Source organism: Anarrhichthys ocellatus, unplaced genomic scaffold, assembly GCF_004355925.1.
Source record: "Anarrhichthys ocellatus isolate YVR2014 unplaced genomic scaffold, GSC_Weel_1.0 scaffold19, whole genome shotgun sequence".
In the NCBI taxonomy this organism is placed as follows: Eukaryota; Metazoa; Chordata; class Actinopteri; order Perciformes; family Anarhichadidae; genus Anarrhichthys; species Anarrhichthys ocellatus.
In genome coordinates, this window is record NW_022280049.1 from 2,103,065 (window position 1) to 2,119,138 (window position 16,074).

General features: G+C 39.9%; 1 protein-coding gene across 4 annotated transcripts in view; it reads left to right on the plus strand.

Moving 5' to 3' along the window:
- The window catches only part of frmpd3 (FERM and PDZ domain containing 3), a 72,285-nt gene that overhangs the window by 24,508 nt on the left and 31,703 nt on the right, over window positions 1-16,074 (plus strand). For 3 of the 4 annotated variants that reach the window (XM_031857615.1, XM_031857620.1, XM_031857617.1), the window contains exon 2: window positions 5,858-5,963. The exons of the other annotated variant lie outside the window; for it this stretch is intronic. The gene's annotated coding sequence lies outside the window, so the exon portion shown is untranslated. The remainder of the gene's footprint in view (window positions 1-5,857; window positions 5,964-16,074) is intronic. 4 annotated transcript variants of the gene reach the window in all.

The following is a 16,074-nucleotide window of genomic DNA, read 5'->3' on the forward strand; positions in this document are numbered from 1 at the left end:
TTGCAGTTAAAATCAGAATGACATGTTTCGGAAATTGTGACTCTGATGATAGAGTGCTGTATTTTGTCAGGAGCAGTTACTAAACTGTCACATTTAAATAACAAAACATTCCAGCGTTATGTTCACCTCATTACTCCTCCATTATTTTACAGCAGTATAGTTTCCACTGGCTCCTCCATAGAGGGCTCTTCTTCTGCATGCATATTCACAGAACAAGTCCACTCTCTCTCTCATCCTTCAATTTCCATAGACACTTGTAGTGCCTGCAGACCTGTCAACCTCTCATTCCAATAGTGAGTAGAAACTGGCTGCAGAGAACAACCCCTGCGGACTCACTATCTTAATTAGCAGGTATTCCTTTATCCAAAGTGAAGCATGCCGCAGCAGAGGGCACAGTGAGAAAAGGCCAACCCGCAGCTTTCCATTAAAAAGCTTTAGGAGGTGAGGAGCTAGCAAGCACATCTAACAGCAGGGTGATCAAAGACACAACACACAAATCAATGTGTACTGTACATGTATGAGCACACACATACTGTACAAAAGTGTGTGCGCACAGTAAAAACTCACAGGCTTGTATTAAATTGAAATCATTTACGCTTGAAAAACAGCTGGACCACTGAGATATCACTGTGTCTGCACACTTCAGCAGGTTTATTATGGATATCCAAATTCAAATAGCTTTCATGATTTTTACGCTCACAAGCATCCAACAGTTCCATCGGCCAGAGCCATGTGTTATCTAAGTAAAAAGCCAAAGCACCTGCACGTATAACCAGAGAGCCTTTGAAAGCATTAGGATGCATATTGACAGGCCTTATCTTTCTGCCTGACAAACAGTCTGCTTCATAATGAGCTTTTAGCTGACACCTTACCTTAGCCTTCGCCATTGAATCAGCACTGCTTATGTAGAAAATGAAATGGCTAAGAGGTTTGTTAAATATATCTGAATTTTTTAACCGTAATTTTCCTCCTTGATAGTCCTTTTAGAGCTTCCATTAGTGAGTAGATCTAGTGAATGACAATTGAAGAAAGGACACTGGGCGATGCAGAGGAGGAGGAATATGTAATGCACTAACTTCTGGAGGAAAGCAGGGAGGATGGTGGTATGAAATTGTTTCAAGTGTATGACAATTACTAGAAATAAAGTGAATTCTCTTTCCAGTCTGACTGTGTGAAAATATATCACTAATAAAGATTATAGTTTTGGTTATTCATTGATTGATTTATCCCTTTGTGTCAGGAAAAAATCCAGAGACACTAGTTTTGGCAGGATATACTGGTTGCCAACTAATGCTAGTTAGCTCTTGATATTAATACTTAAATGGTGAATCTCAATTTAAGCTATGAATATTTAGGTTTATTGGGGAAACTCTTTTAAATAAGGATGCTTATTTTTCTCTTCAGATTACCCCTTTTGGGTGATCATGTATCCTTAAGTCGCGCTCAAATTGTCCGCCTTTGTAAGTAAGTGCAACTTAAGGACTTAAAAACCTTCCTATGCTTTGAAGCTTGCATATAGAGAGCTTTTTCCTGTAGCATGGTGCCCAGCCATGTAGGATGTGCTGGAAATAAAAGTCTAGTATAACTCTCTGGATGCCTTCCATTGAAAATAAACTCAGTTACGAGATGCAGACATGGTTAAGATATGCCCATGGTGCTGAAATGCATTCATGAGACAGTTGCCATCAGACAGTTTGCTGTCCATGGTGCTGAAACATCTCAACCAGACGGTTTACTGTCCGTGGTGCTGAAACATCTCTGCCAGAGAGTTTACTGTCCGTGGTGCTGAAACATCTCTACCAGAGAGTTTGCTGTCCGTGGTGCTGAAACATCTATATTAGATGGTTTGCTGTCCATGGTGCTGAAACATCTCTATTAGACAGCTTGTGTCCATGGTGCTGAAACATCTCTACCAGGCAGTTTGCTGTCCATGGTGCTGAATCATCTCCACCAGACAGTTTACTGTCTGCGGATCCAAGGATCCAACATGCTGAAATTACAAACTAGGGACTGCAGACTGCAATGTCCAGCTTCTCACTGCCTTTGTTGCGGACGTGACCTCTGACAGTGACGTGTTGGGTTTTGTTTTACATGTGCCTCTGTTTTGTCCACTTTGTTTGTCTAATGACATCCCATCACTAAACATTCTGATCTGGTCCTAACAATCCATCTTAGCACTCATTCATCAGAATGATTATTTATTTTCCTCTTTTTGAGAAAAATTGAATTTCGGGCCCATGAGCTAATGAGCTCTAATTACTGATGATGGTTAACTCTGCCATGAGACATCTCATTATGTTGGCATAGTAACAGAGCGGGTGCCAGCCTTGTGGGTGTAGTGTTGATGTATGGATGTTGTATACAATATGCTACCAATTAATTAAATATGACAAATCTGCAAAGGTTCAAAGATAACAGTATAGTAGTATGGCTAGGGGCTTTTCCATTTTGCCCAAACCCTAGTTGACCTTGTTTGGGTGTAAAGGTAGGCAGCAGAGCATTTTTATGTATACATTGAGCACCAGGTGTGTATGATATGATCAGACTTCTAAGAGAGCACAGAGTCCAGGCTGCAATTGTCCTGGTCACATAAATAATCTCAGTGGAGAGGTGGGAAGGAGAAGAAGGCAGAGAAAAGAAACCGCCGACAGACATTGTTTGCACAGGACAAATAAGAAATGTTACAGTGTGTGTCCAGGAAGGAGGGGTGCTGAAACGGTAAAGAATGCAGAGAGAGTTCTGCCAGTGAATAGTCTGGATGAACCGGACAAAGGACCTGTTTAGAAGATACAAGTCAGATGATGGATGGATGGCAGAAGAAGATGAGGTTTAAAGCAAGCGGAGGTGAGTGAGTTGAGAAAAGGAGGCAAATAAGCATAATTTACTTGAGTGAACAAAATTGGGGTGATAGATAGATGAGATGCAGTGACAGAAAGGTGAGGAGCCTCCTAAACATTAGGATATTGATTAATTAATGGAAGCAGGTAGTGAAAGGGTCTGACTATCTGACACTTCCAGAATTCAACAGAGAAAAGCACCAGCTAACCTGGAAAGCATCCAATGCTCAGTTGGGTGAACCTGAAACCAACAGACTAAATCAAATGCCCTCTCAGAGAAAGACCTCACACCAAGAAATAGATCTCTCAGGGCCACTGAAGTAAAGGACTAAACAATGAGGTTAAAACATCTGTGGCTTTGGAGATTGTGTGGAGTATGCAAACATGTTAATAATAGCATCACTGGTGTTGTCTAGAAAAGTGTATAAAATTGTATTTGCCAGAGGTTATTGAATTGAAAATTCATGTACAAAACATGTTCATTATTGAAGAAACGGCAACCATTTCATCGCTCAAGCATACATATGACTTTTATTGACAAGTAATTACTAAAATAATTTAATATTTATTTCATTTGATTAATACTGAAACCCACAATATGTCCCTATTTCCATATGATGCAATCCAGCTTCATACATTCCAGCTTAGAGTTGCAGCTTTGAAAGTTATACTTCAGTAATAACAAGTGTTCTGTGTATCAGAATTTTAGACCTTTTTAACAAATGGTGCCCCTCCCCCCAATGTGTACAGCATTTCCACATATTCTTTCCACTCTTTTGTCTAGCTCTGTGTTGTGTAAGTGCTCTTTTGACACTTGCAACTAAAAATAAAAACCTCAGCGTCTCTGGACAAACAGATCCGCTTTGGTGTCCGTAGCGGTTACAGAATCTAATTTAGTACTATGATATGAGACGCTGTCCCTGCTACATGCAAGCTAATGAAATGCTTACCCACACCATTACAGGAAGCACCACTGGGCCTTGTTGGTGCTAATTAATATCCTCTTACTTTTATGTCAGATCGGATAATTATCTTGGATTCTACATTCAACGTGTATAGAAATCCTCCTGGGTCAGTTGTAAGTCGCAGTGGGAGACTGTTATGTGGGAGTTCTCCAGGTTCCAGCGAGTCTCGATCTCGTTCTGCCTCCTGCGATCAAAGCTGCTGGCAGTCTCTCTTTGAAACGTACCATTTGTGCAATTATAAAATGAATGTGAATGTTTTCGGGCCTATTAAAACTGGAACACTGTGCTCGACAAAAGTGTTTAAGTCTGTATTTAGAAAAGTGTGAAGAAGTAGTCAATCGGGGCATGTTTCAGTGATTAGAGTGTCATATAGCTCAATATCATATTTTGAGACCTACAATTTATATCAGTTCATATTGAGTTTACTTGTATGCCCAGAACAAGAAAAGTGTATAAGATAATTAAAGGCATCACAGAGAGGGATTCCTGCAAGAGGATCTGGACAGATATGTATCAGTCTCATGTTCATCATTACTGTCATAGCAGGAATTATGGACACCAGCTATCACCTTGGGCATAAAGAAACAACAAGTTTCAACCTCAAAGGACACTGTTGCTGCCAAGCTGCAGCACCTGCAACGAGATAGGAAGAAGACCCACACAGCGCAGACTAACTTATTAGCTAACTCCTACTCACAACAACAGACATGAATGAGCAAGGTCACACAGACCAAGAAAACAGGATAACAAAACTAAAATTGCATTGGCAAGAACCTGAACCTGTAAATTATGATAACACAGGAGTTAAACATTGCTATATGAAGAGAATGAGTCACTTTCGGTACCTGAGCAAAGCTTAAAAGAAGGCTAAGTTGCAATGTGTCCCACTGCGTTTTTGCTACCTTCTACAGCACATTCCACCACCCATTGTTGATGTGCTTTACTTATATGTGGAAACGTGTGCACAACAACACCAATAAAATAATCAAGTGTTATTGCAACAAATGTGTGCAATAACACACATTGAGGGAATGAATGCACAAAGTTTGACAGCAGGTGCAGAAGCAGGTGTCAAGTTGGTTTAATAGGCGGCCTTGTGTAGTTATTGAGGTTGATAATTCAGTTGACTGTTGAGTCACAGTCATCTGTGCTACAGGGAAAATATAATATTAAATATGTTAAAAATGAAATAAAGGTGGTATGCTTAGGTAGAAGAGGTTAATGAATGCTGTTTGTGTTGCATTAAAAATGATCGTAGACAGAGACAACAAATGCAAAATCAATAATGCTATGTATTGATGTCTTGACACCAATCTGTGCCTGGAGTGTAAAAAAATCTTTGTGAACATTTAAGGGGTCAAGCACGATGGTTCTGTTTTTTTATGTCCTGTAATAACATAAAAGAGTGTTTGAAAAAATGACTTTGAACTCATTTTTAATTAGGGCAATCTTGTATGTTAAAAAGCATCAGGTCATTAGCAGAGAGGGTAGAGCCATCACTACAGCAGACTACAGCACCAAATAGAAAATTCAGCAGTAAGACTCTTGAAATCTGCAGATTTGACTGCTCATAATATAAAACTTCATGTCTGGTCATTTACTGTCTAGTTTTAATAAACTATAAACTACAGCACTGGCTGTTATTAGCAATAAAGTTAAAAGAAGCTGAAACAAGGTGGTTTTTATATGCTGATATAGTATATAGAACAGAAGCAGCACAAACATCAACCTGTGGATTTGAATTCAGAAAAACGGCTGGCTTATGTAGATGTGAGCTTAAGATTGTTAGTATTAGAGATTTCCGTTCCACATCTGTAAGCTATAGATAACACCTGCTACTTTCCCTCACCCACACACAATTCTATTCTTTATTGCATTTAAATATGTCTTATGGTATTACTCAAGGCACATTCTATTATACATATATAATATTATAATTTACCATCACACAGAGCTATGTCGTGAACCAGCACTGAGGCTGAGCATCAGTAGGTTATTCAGCATCTTCACTGTGACAAGCATTCAAGTCTTTTGTGCTTTTGTGTCTCTCAACAGGGACACACATCACCGACCAGACGCTTGTGTGTGTTAGTGAGTGTTTGTGGGAGACCACTGCTTTAAAAAAAAGAACCTCCTGGCCACCAGTCAGCATTCAGAGATCGTAAGTACACATTTAACTTTCCGTTTTCTCAAGAGGTTTTTATGGGCCAAAGCTGTCCCCTCTTTAAAATGATCATTTTAGATGGAGAAAGATTTCTGTTGGATCTAACAAAAGGATATAAAACCTAATCCTACAAGGATTATATGCTAAATCCTTTATCAATGTGAGCCATGGGCAAAAATTATAGAGTTAAATTGTGCTTCAACGCACAACCTCTTTTCTTTCTCGCTGGCTGATCATTTTGCTTTAATAGACCATTTAAAATAAGTCATGCTTAATTATTCCCCGTAACCTTCTGGGTCTCTCTGTCATTCTCAAGACACATAACTTATATCCTGTTTGAGGTTATGAACTCTATCGTGGTAAGAAGCCTGTGTTGTTATGATATTGCAGTGAAGGTGTAATCATACCACACAGCAGCGGTTTGTGTGTGTGTATGCGTGTGTGTTTGTGTATGTCCTCTGCAGCTTTTGCTCACATCTGCAATTCTGCATTGATTCTATGCCAGTGAGCAGAAGCTGATGCAGAGTGGGGGGGTTCTCTGTTATAGCCAGGTACATCAGCCAATGGCTATTGCCATTACAGGATGTGTGTGAGGGAGTTTAATGCAGCACAGTAAATGACTGCAGTCAATTCAGTCATCAAATTTGCTGCAGTAAGCAATTCTGTGAAAATGTAATGTGTATGCAATTAATATGCTGTTAGAATTATTACAGGTTCTTCACTTTTAGAAATAGATATTTCTAAGCATTGTTTCTTCTTTTTAATGCATCACAGTGTACTAAACACTGTATTTTGCGAAAAAAAAAAAGATACTCCTCAACAATTGGAAGCTTTCGTTCATTTGCATATGAAAGACAATGGTCACAAACATCAAACACATGTTGTCTGTCACCGCAGAGCTTCAGGATTATAATCAACTCACAGGCACACGTATTGTCTCAAAGAGGAGGCAACTTGTGCTTGTTAGTACCCCATCAATGCTGAATCACTGTCCTGTATTTCATCACCTTGCTTTTCAACCAATTAATATGGGTCAGCATCAGAGAAAACATAAATGAAAAACCCTGCTGTGCGTCTTCCATTTCAGCTGAGAGCGGGGTGGCATGCTGAGCTACGGCACTTTTTGGAGATGTTAAGATTGTAAACCCACCGTCAGGATCTGTCAAAACAAAATAACATTGACACTCCCAGTGTAACACAGCTGGATACATGTTTAAAAATGTCATTTTGTCTGTACGTCACACATAGACTGTAATTATCAAGCAGGCTCAATATATCATGTGAAATTAGCCAAGTGAGATAACGTTTGCAATTATCTCACAACAGGACCAAGTGGTGCACAACGCTGCGTAACTGTCATTAGCAGTTTCAGACCGACGCAGTAGTCCTTTCCACGCTCAGTGCCGGGCTGCAAGCCTTTATAAGTAATGCAGCGACAGATAATAAACTGAGTGTCCTTCTAATCAGTAAACGGCATATGAGATTCATCAATATAAGACAATATGGCTGTACCGAATTGTTGGAAATTTCATTCATAACGTCAACATTAGAATTCTAAATCAACATTTAGATGCTGTGGAGCTATATATTCTGTTCAAACCCTTTCTTTCTGCACAGTTGCAGCGAAAGATTAGGATACACAAATATTATTAGTAATATTTTCATTGTGGAATTATATTCCAGTGTTGAATGCGAATGATTGTTCATGACTCCTGTGATCCAAACATTGCCAATAACTCCAGAGCATTGTAAAGTGCAAAATTATTATTATTATTCTAATAATTATTGAAAATAAAGACGGATGTTATCATTTCCAAAATTATCTACATGTTATTTTTCTACTAAAATGTTCTGCTTCAATTCATATTTGTTGGCGTTAAGCCTTTCAAACACAACATTTTCACTCCAGAAAACAGCAAAATTTTCACTCCAATTCGCCAAATCCACAGCAAGGCCCCAGATGTAGGGAACAGAATATACCAGAAGGTTTGATGATTACCATGTTCATCATCTAAGTTTAATTTGTGAATTGGCACAAAACATAAAGTACAGCTGAGGCTGATGGGAATTACTTTTTAGTTTTTGATCATAAAGTATTGGATCCATCCAACTGTTGTTGAGACATTTCAGTCTGGACCAAAGTTGTGGACTGACAGACTGAGCAACTGACCCTGCAGCTAATACAGTTAAATTTAAATGAGAATCAAATACAAGATACTTTTTTCCCCTCTAGTTTCACAGCTACATATTGTTGCATCCCACAAAGACAGTGCCACTCCTAAATATCTCAGGGGTAGCGCTCTTCAACTGTGCTGAGTGGAGGAGGCCACAGAGGACCTGGTGTGCCGGGGATATAGACAACATACATATACATGACAACAAATAAGATAAGCCTCTGGTCTGCCAGGGGGACTATAAACAGCTACTCAAGCATATGGAAGATGTTGCTCTCTCAGGCAGGGAGCGCAGTGGAGTTCGTTTTTCACCTGCTGCTTTATGCGTGTGGTATGCATATGATGCTTTTGCTGAAAAATTCCTGTGATTTGTTGCGTTGGCCTTTAATGATCTCTGAATGTATGTGAACACATGTTGGTGAAAACAAACAAATGTCTTATATGCTTTTCTGTCCAGCACTTAGTATTTATCCTCTGGTGGTGTGTGCTTTTGGGATTTACCTGCAAAAAAGACTGAGCAACAAGAGCAGCTAAAAGACACTAACCAGGACCCCATTGAACCATTTGCACCACCCAGAGGCAGGTTCGAGACCTGTTAAGATGCTGTACATTTCCCAAAGGTTTTCATCAAAGATAGATGTGACACTGCCGTTTAACATTGAATCACCATCTAAAATCAGCAATCCCTTCTGGCTAAAAGGTTTCATTCCCACGTTTGCTCCGGTACTGATATGGGAACTGACCCGATTCAATGGTTGTATTGATCAAATTGATTATAACAGTCTGCCGTTCGACTTTATACTGTGTTTGGTATACTGTGTCTGTCTATTCGACGATCTAAGCTCTGCTTCAGGACCATGATGCATTTCCAAGTTGCACCGACTACAGACACCCTGTTCAAAGCCATCAGTCAGGCAAACCCATCAAAGGCCAGGCTGGATATTTTAGTGGGGAAAAATGTGCAGAGTGATCCTCAACCCCTGGTAGATTCCTCTCATCTAGACACTGTGACCCTTGTCTCCCTTCATCCCTGACCTCTCGACATTTACTCACGCTTTCTTCAACTACCCCACCTCTACTTCTCCCTCCCTCAAACAACTTGTTTTCTTTCTCTTGCTTCTTGGAGTTAAATGTTCTGTGATGGTGAGCTTACAGCAGCCATCAAACACGGTGGATTTTCTTATCTCTTGGCCCCTTGAGCCGAGAGGCTCTGAGGTCTTTCTTCGCCTCTTCTGATCGAGAGATGCCAGCTTCTTTGGGGGAGCTAACACCGCTGAGCTAGTGCCAACATGTTGATATCCATAACTGTGGTAAATATTGAGGCAGAGATTGCTGTTGCTAATCACCGCTGGCAAAACTGTACTCTTGCAATCAGTCAGTCACGGGTAGATTGTACCTTCTTTGAAAAGCTGACTGAATTTAGAGCAGGTCTAATTCTGAAATCCTTCTCTCGATCACAGTAGGCTCTCATGCTTGGTGATGCTGCTTACTAATGTGTGTGTGTGTGTGTGTGTGTGTGTGTGTGTGTGTGTGTGTGTCTTACAAGTGTACATCAGCGCGTGCGATCATCTCCAGACTCATCAACATGGTGCTCGTCTCCTGTCACAACACTGTCTGGCAATGAGCGGCTCTGTCACACTGGGTGACACAGCACTCCAATTAATCACAGAGAAGGACCACTAATGAAGTCATTATGTATTCTGAGAGTTGCATTTTGACAACCACTTTTCCCACTAAAGCAATGGCTGATACAGAAATACATTCAAAAGGCTTAAAGGCATAGCGGTAATGGATTAGCAAAAGTAGAGTTTGACAAGTGAAATGTAGCTCTGAACAAAGTAATGCTCCATCTCTGCAAGTGTTTAATTTCACTCTTTTTGCTAATAGTGTTGTTCACTTTGGTCTCACTCATAACATATCAATTGAGATTGTCTTGCCTTCTATTATAATGGGTCCAAGAACAAAGTCCTGGAGTTGAGAAAACTATGTCACAGTCAGAGTTGTATCTAACTTTTTTCTTTCTTTGCTCCTCAGACTGCTGATGCAAGATCCACATCAGATAGTTAGCTTCAACTAGTCTGCTCACATGAAGTTCTACAGTCAGATAATAATGTTGAATTAAGTTTAAACGTTTTAGAATAGTTTGCAGTAGAACAGAAAAAGTCTTCTAACTCCTAAACGGTCATCTCCACTTAACACAGATTTAATTAGAGATTGGACAGGACTTTACTGAGCCCTAAAGGAGGGATTACATATCATTTGATAATATATTATATTAGAAACTGAATACATTTCATACAGTAGTACTGAAATTAAGATGCTGAACTTCAGAAACATCTGTATAAACAAAATATACTGTATTCCCAACTGAACACCAGTATATACAGTATATACAAATGACCTCTCTGGTGCGCTAATAGTCAGAGATTTTATGTTTGTTTGTTTATTTTCCATATGGTGTTTCTGTCCTAAAGAAAAACACACCGTATTACCAATGCAGGCACTTCTTAATATGCTCCAACAGAATAATGAACAGCAGATGCTCTGATGCAGAGTGCAGGCCGAATGCATGAACACTATAGACTGAAATGCAGTCCTGTTTTTACAAACTTCTCTAAGACTCTTGATCCAATAAACTCTTCATTTGGCACGCAGCCTATTTGGAAATTCAAGACTTAAAGTTATTATAAGATTGTTGGCACTTCTAATCGTTTAGCTGCAAAACAAAATGAGCCTGAACTTAACAAAGTTCAATCTTCAAAAAACTTGACACGACTCGGGCAACATTTTGTAATCCTCCAATACCAAATATACAGAATTTTTAAATGTAAATGCCACTTTGCTAATCAAAAACTCATTGCTCTGTAACACTTTTCTTAATTCAATATCTTATGCAGTTTTGTAGAATCAAAATGCAACAACTCTCAGCCGATATAAAACACTGCAGTGCTGAGTTTATCCACAGTTCCCACGACGCTCGGAGCGGCCAAATGCTATTTGTGGCTACATTTTATTGAGCTCTTCTCAAATCAGCCGCTTGACAGCTGGCAGGGACGTCCACACAAACATACACACATTCATATGCATACGTGCACATTTACACCAAGACGGCAAGAGAGAGAGAGAGAACGAGAGAACGAGAGAAAGAGAGGTGGAGAAACAAACACAGAATTAATCCCAGACAGACCATTTGTCAAATACAAAGATAAAGACAGGGGTAGAGATCAGAAGGGATGCCAAACCGTCTGAGACACAAACATATATTGATACCTCCTTTCTTCTAAATCAATCAGATTATTGATGATAAATCAAGTAGAGCAGTAACAGCCTTACAAACGCTATCTGCATCGTGCCATATTTATATCACTATTCATACATGTGCACATCAGTAACTTCGTATACTTGTGCTGACTGAGAACAGCTGAATAAATAAACCAAACTTTAGATCCTAAATCATTACAATAAATGGCATTAGCATGTCTTTGTTGAACAATGAATTCAACGGCATACCTTAAACTAACGGATGTACGCCTTCAGGTACGGTATGTGCCGTTAGAGTGACATATCTTGATACTGTTAATTTTTGGAAAAAGATATAAAAGAGGTGAGAGAGAGACAGAGAGAGACAGAGAGACAGAGAGGCAGACTGTTAAAGACCAGCAAGAGTAAACGGATGCTGTTGGTGTGTAGAGCTCCATGTAGATGTAATCTCGGGGGTTTGTAAAGTGTATCGTCTTACTCATAACCTCTCTTCATTCCTCAGCCCTAGGCTTACAGCTGCTCCATCGCAGAGATGCTATTTTGCTCCTTGCTCCATGTTGCTATGGTGATCACTGACCTGAGGAATATGTAAATCATGACTTACTGAGCCGACAGGTGTTTTACTAGGTTTCGTAAAAAATAATGATGGATTGCAACAGATAAACTACCCGGTAGTCTTGAGAGTGTGACCACTGTGTCTCTGGTAGCTTGTGCCGTTTCTTTACGTCGTTGGTACAGTTTAAATGTTGAGCTAATTAATTGATAACAGGAACTATATTGATAACGATTTTGATGAGTGATTGTCGTTTTGTAAAGCAAAAAAAAAAAACAGTGTTTGCAATTTTTCAAATGTGAACATTTGCTATTTGTATAGTGATTTATGATAGTAATCTGTGATGGATTGGATTGTTGGTTGGATAAAACACGCAATTTGAAGACGCACACTTGGGCACACTATTTTTCAACAGTTTAGAAAACAATCCAATAAATAAATTAAATTACCTGCAGATGTATTGATAAAGAAAATAATCTTTGATTGCTAGTGTGCTACAGAAATATTAAGACATATAAAGGCTGCTTTAGAATTACGTCCCAAATCACACATGTGTGTGTGAGAGTGTGTGGGTGTGTATGTCTACAAGAACAATAACTAATCTTGAGCATGTCCAATAACATAATATCTGCACACGTACAGAAACACATTTTGTGCTTCCATACAGCTACATACATAAAGACTTTCCATCCGGGATTCATTGTTATGTTTGACTGTGTGCTTCTCACACACAGACACACACTCATGCTTGTGCACGTGTGTGATGTAAAGGCTTTCTGTTGAAATAAGCTTTCCAAGAGAACATTGAAGACGACAGAGGCTGCTGTCCCTCGCTATTTCTTAATTAAGTACACGCAACACTCATCGTAAAATCGTAAATGTCACCTCAGAGCTTCTGGCTACCGTTCCAGCTCTTCCTCTTGGTTCCGGCTCTTAAGAAAAATGCTGGCGCAGTTCGAGTAATGCAGCACTTGTCCATAATCTTCATAAAATACTCTGGGTGAAGGGCTCTGTAGCTACAGCGGGTCGGTCATTATTTTGTAATCCCAAAGATAAACTCAAGAATGCAACTTTGTTTATGATGTGTGAACGTAAATAAAAGCTCATGCTGTGTATCTGTAAAAACGCAGAACATTTTCTCAACAGTTTCTTTTCCAAACAGGTAAATAACTTCTCTTTTCTCTCCCCCTCCCTCTACTCCTTCTGCCTCTATATCACATCCAAGGACGGATGATCATGTTAAAAGTGACGTGTGTGTGTGTGTGTGTGTGTGTGTGTGTGTGTTTGTGTATATGTGTGTCTGGACTGTGATGAGCCGAGAGGAGGCAGCTCCACGATAAGAAACATATCGGTGTTCAGCACCTGCCTTCCTGCCTGCCTGCCTGCCTCTTGACTGACTGACTTCACAAGCAGGTTGCGTGTGGAGCCTCCTATCATAGTCACAGCAAAAATCCCCAAAATATAGACAAAATTAAATGTAGTGTGCAGACTTAAGGCTTGGTTTTGCCAATTGATGCATTTTCTCCCTGCCTGCCGTGAAAATTAACCACATCAAATAAGTTCTAGTTGAAATCGAATTTGTTGTTCTGACTTTGACATGCATCGATCATGAGGAATGATGAGAGTGAAGTTGTGGCTTTGAAGCAGCCCCGAGCCTAAAAAACAAACAATTTTGTCTGCACTCTACAAGCCTCAGCACATTTGTCACTGTGTAACAAAAATCAACAATTATTTAGCTGACAGGTTAGCTTCTGTGAGTACATTTAGAGGCCCTTCAGCTTGTTTTACCTGTGCTGTAATGGCATGTGTTCCCAGTACGTGTAGCTCCTTTTATTGGGCCAGAAAATATCTTGTGTCTTTTCTGTAGCACCTGTCCTATCATCTTGAAGGGTTCTATAGCACATAATCTGTCTTTCTAGCCACTGTTTGTATTCTGTTTGTTTTGTATCAGTGGAGGAGCAGTGACACGGCTATAAATGTCATTTCACACACTGTATTATCATGCCCAGCTGTTAATTATCTTAATGCAATCAGACAGTTGTTTGTCCTTGGTTCAGAGTAAAAGGCCTGAGCATACGCTTGCATGCCTGCACACATCTCTGGCTCCACACAATGCTACCACTAACGGTGTGCTCACACCAAACACGAAGCAAACATTTCACGAGCCATAAATGCACACAAAGTAATTATAAAAAGACGTGAATTTGCACCGGGCAACGCAAATAATGTGAATGACTCAACGCGAATACGCAGAATTCGCCATTCCTTATTCTCGCAAGTTAAAATTTTAGGACTCAAGTGAAAAATTTGTTTGATGCTGTGTTGCAAAAGCCTATCAGCTTTGAGATTCTCCTCCTGTTTTCCTCCTGACATGTTGGATCAGAAGTGGAGGAAAGAGATAGTTTAGCCGTCTTTGGGCACCCAGAGCTCTACAGTAGTACCTAATATTTGTATAAAGACTGGACAAAACTCTATGTGTATAAATGTATGTGTATAAACCATAGATTGTCTATGGTATAACCAACAACGCCGCTGCCATATTTATGCCTAAAACACATTATTTTGAGCGTTGACGCTGGGACTTCCACAAGATATACAAAGCAGCTATAGTGGTATTTTGGGCCATGGTTGAGGAACCGTTGTCGGTATCTACATTTAGGTAAGTCGCCCTCCTCTCCGGCACATCTAGCACGAGTGACGTGAATAAACAGAAATGCTCCCGCAGTCAATATTGCGCGAGTAATGCAAGGCGAAAATTTTCTTGACGTTTGGTGTGAACATAGCTTAACACCAAACATGGTATCTAATTTTATCAATTTCAAACTGTATTAATGCATAACTTCCTATGTTTCCCTCAGGCAGACCATGTATTATATCTAATTTTCCAGCCCAATCCACGACTTCCCTGTCGCTCCTTCCTTCCTTTTCCCCCCACATCCAAACACATGATGCTGTATAACCACTCAGTGTCCCTGTCAGGACTCTACCACTTCGCAATCAACATTTTACTTTCTGAAACTGCACACACATGGCTGAGCACACACTATCACAAACAGTGCATAGGAGGGTAGGAGACAAGCTGTGACAGGGCCAAGGCCTCAAGGAGAGAGGCAAGGAGCAGCCAAAAAAAAACTCTAAGCCACTCAGCACCTTATTGACATTCATAAGTCCACTGTAGGTCCTTGGCCATGGCAAAGATGTGGAATTTAAGATCAAATATTAGATGAGTCATTTGCGACATCTTCCATTATTTGATGACAGCCTTTGCACCTAATTATGAAAAGATGGATACATTTTAGCGTGTCAGAGAAGTAGAAAAGGTAAAATAATATTCCTGAGTACAGAACTGAAAGTATCAAGCTAACACAAAAGAGACCTATGAGTATTATCTGTTACTCAATTGGACTCAAAATATCAGATTCTCACCTTCATCATCATGAATAAATGTTCCAGTGCACCACTTTTTATACAGAAGATTTTCCTAATTGAACCCTTCGAAGGGTCCTGCAAAAGGTTCGATATGACAGACCACCGAGAGCGTTGCCTGCAATCTTGCTGATTATCTCCACATTCACATCGATTATCATGTGGTTCCCTACCCCTTACTCAGTTATCACTCTGTGGTTGCTGATGTGGAGCTGCGTTATTGATCGCAGCCCATTAACAGTGATAAGAGTGCAGAGCTTGATTCATCACAACTCATGGCGGAGCCATCACTCAGTGGGTGACGTTCAACTGGAATAAAAATCCATCCACAGGTAGAATTTACTCAACAATATTTACACTCTCTCCATTAATTGTGATGGTTGGACGCCTATAGAAAACAAAGGTGTAAAACTCACTGGATTCGGTACTGTGCCATGTTGAATCGCCAACAACAAACAAACATTTGGTGGTGAAATGGTCAGTTTATCATGGCTCAAAGGGACAGAGTCATTGATTGACAGCAGTGGCTTAGTGCAAAGAGAAGTTAATTGAGCATACTTATTTACTCTTTGTAAGATATCAAGTAACCGTGTCTTTCAAATATTGAACAGTCTGACTAATGCTGGAAAATGAAATATAAATGACAATGACAGCCGGTACACGAATTGTATGCAGTCAGCGGTTCTGCTTCTAT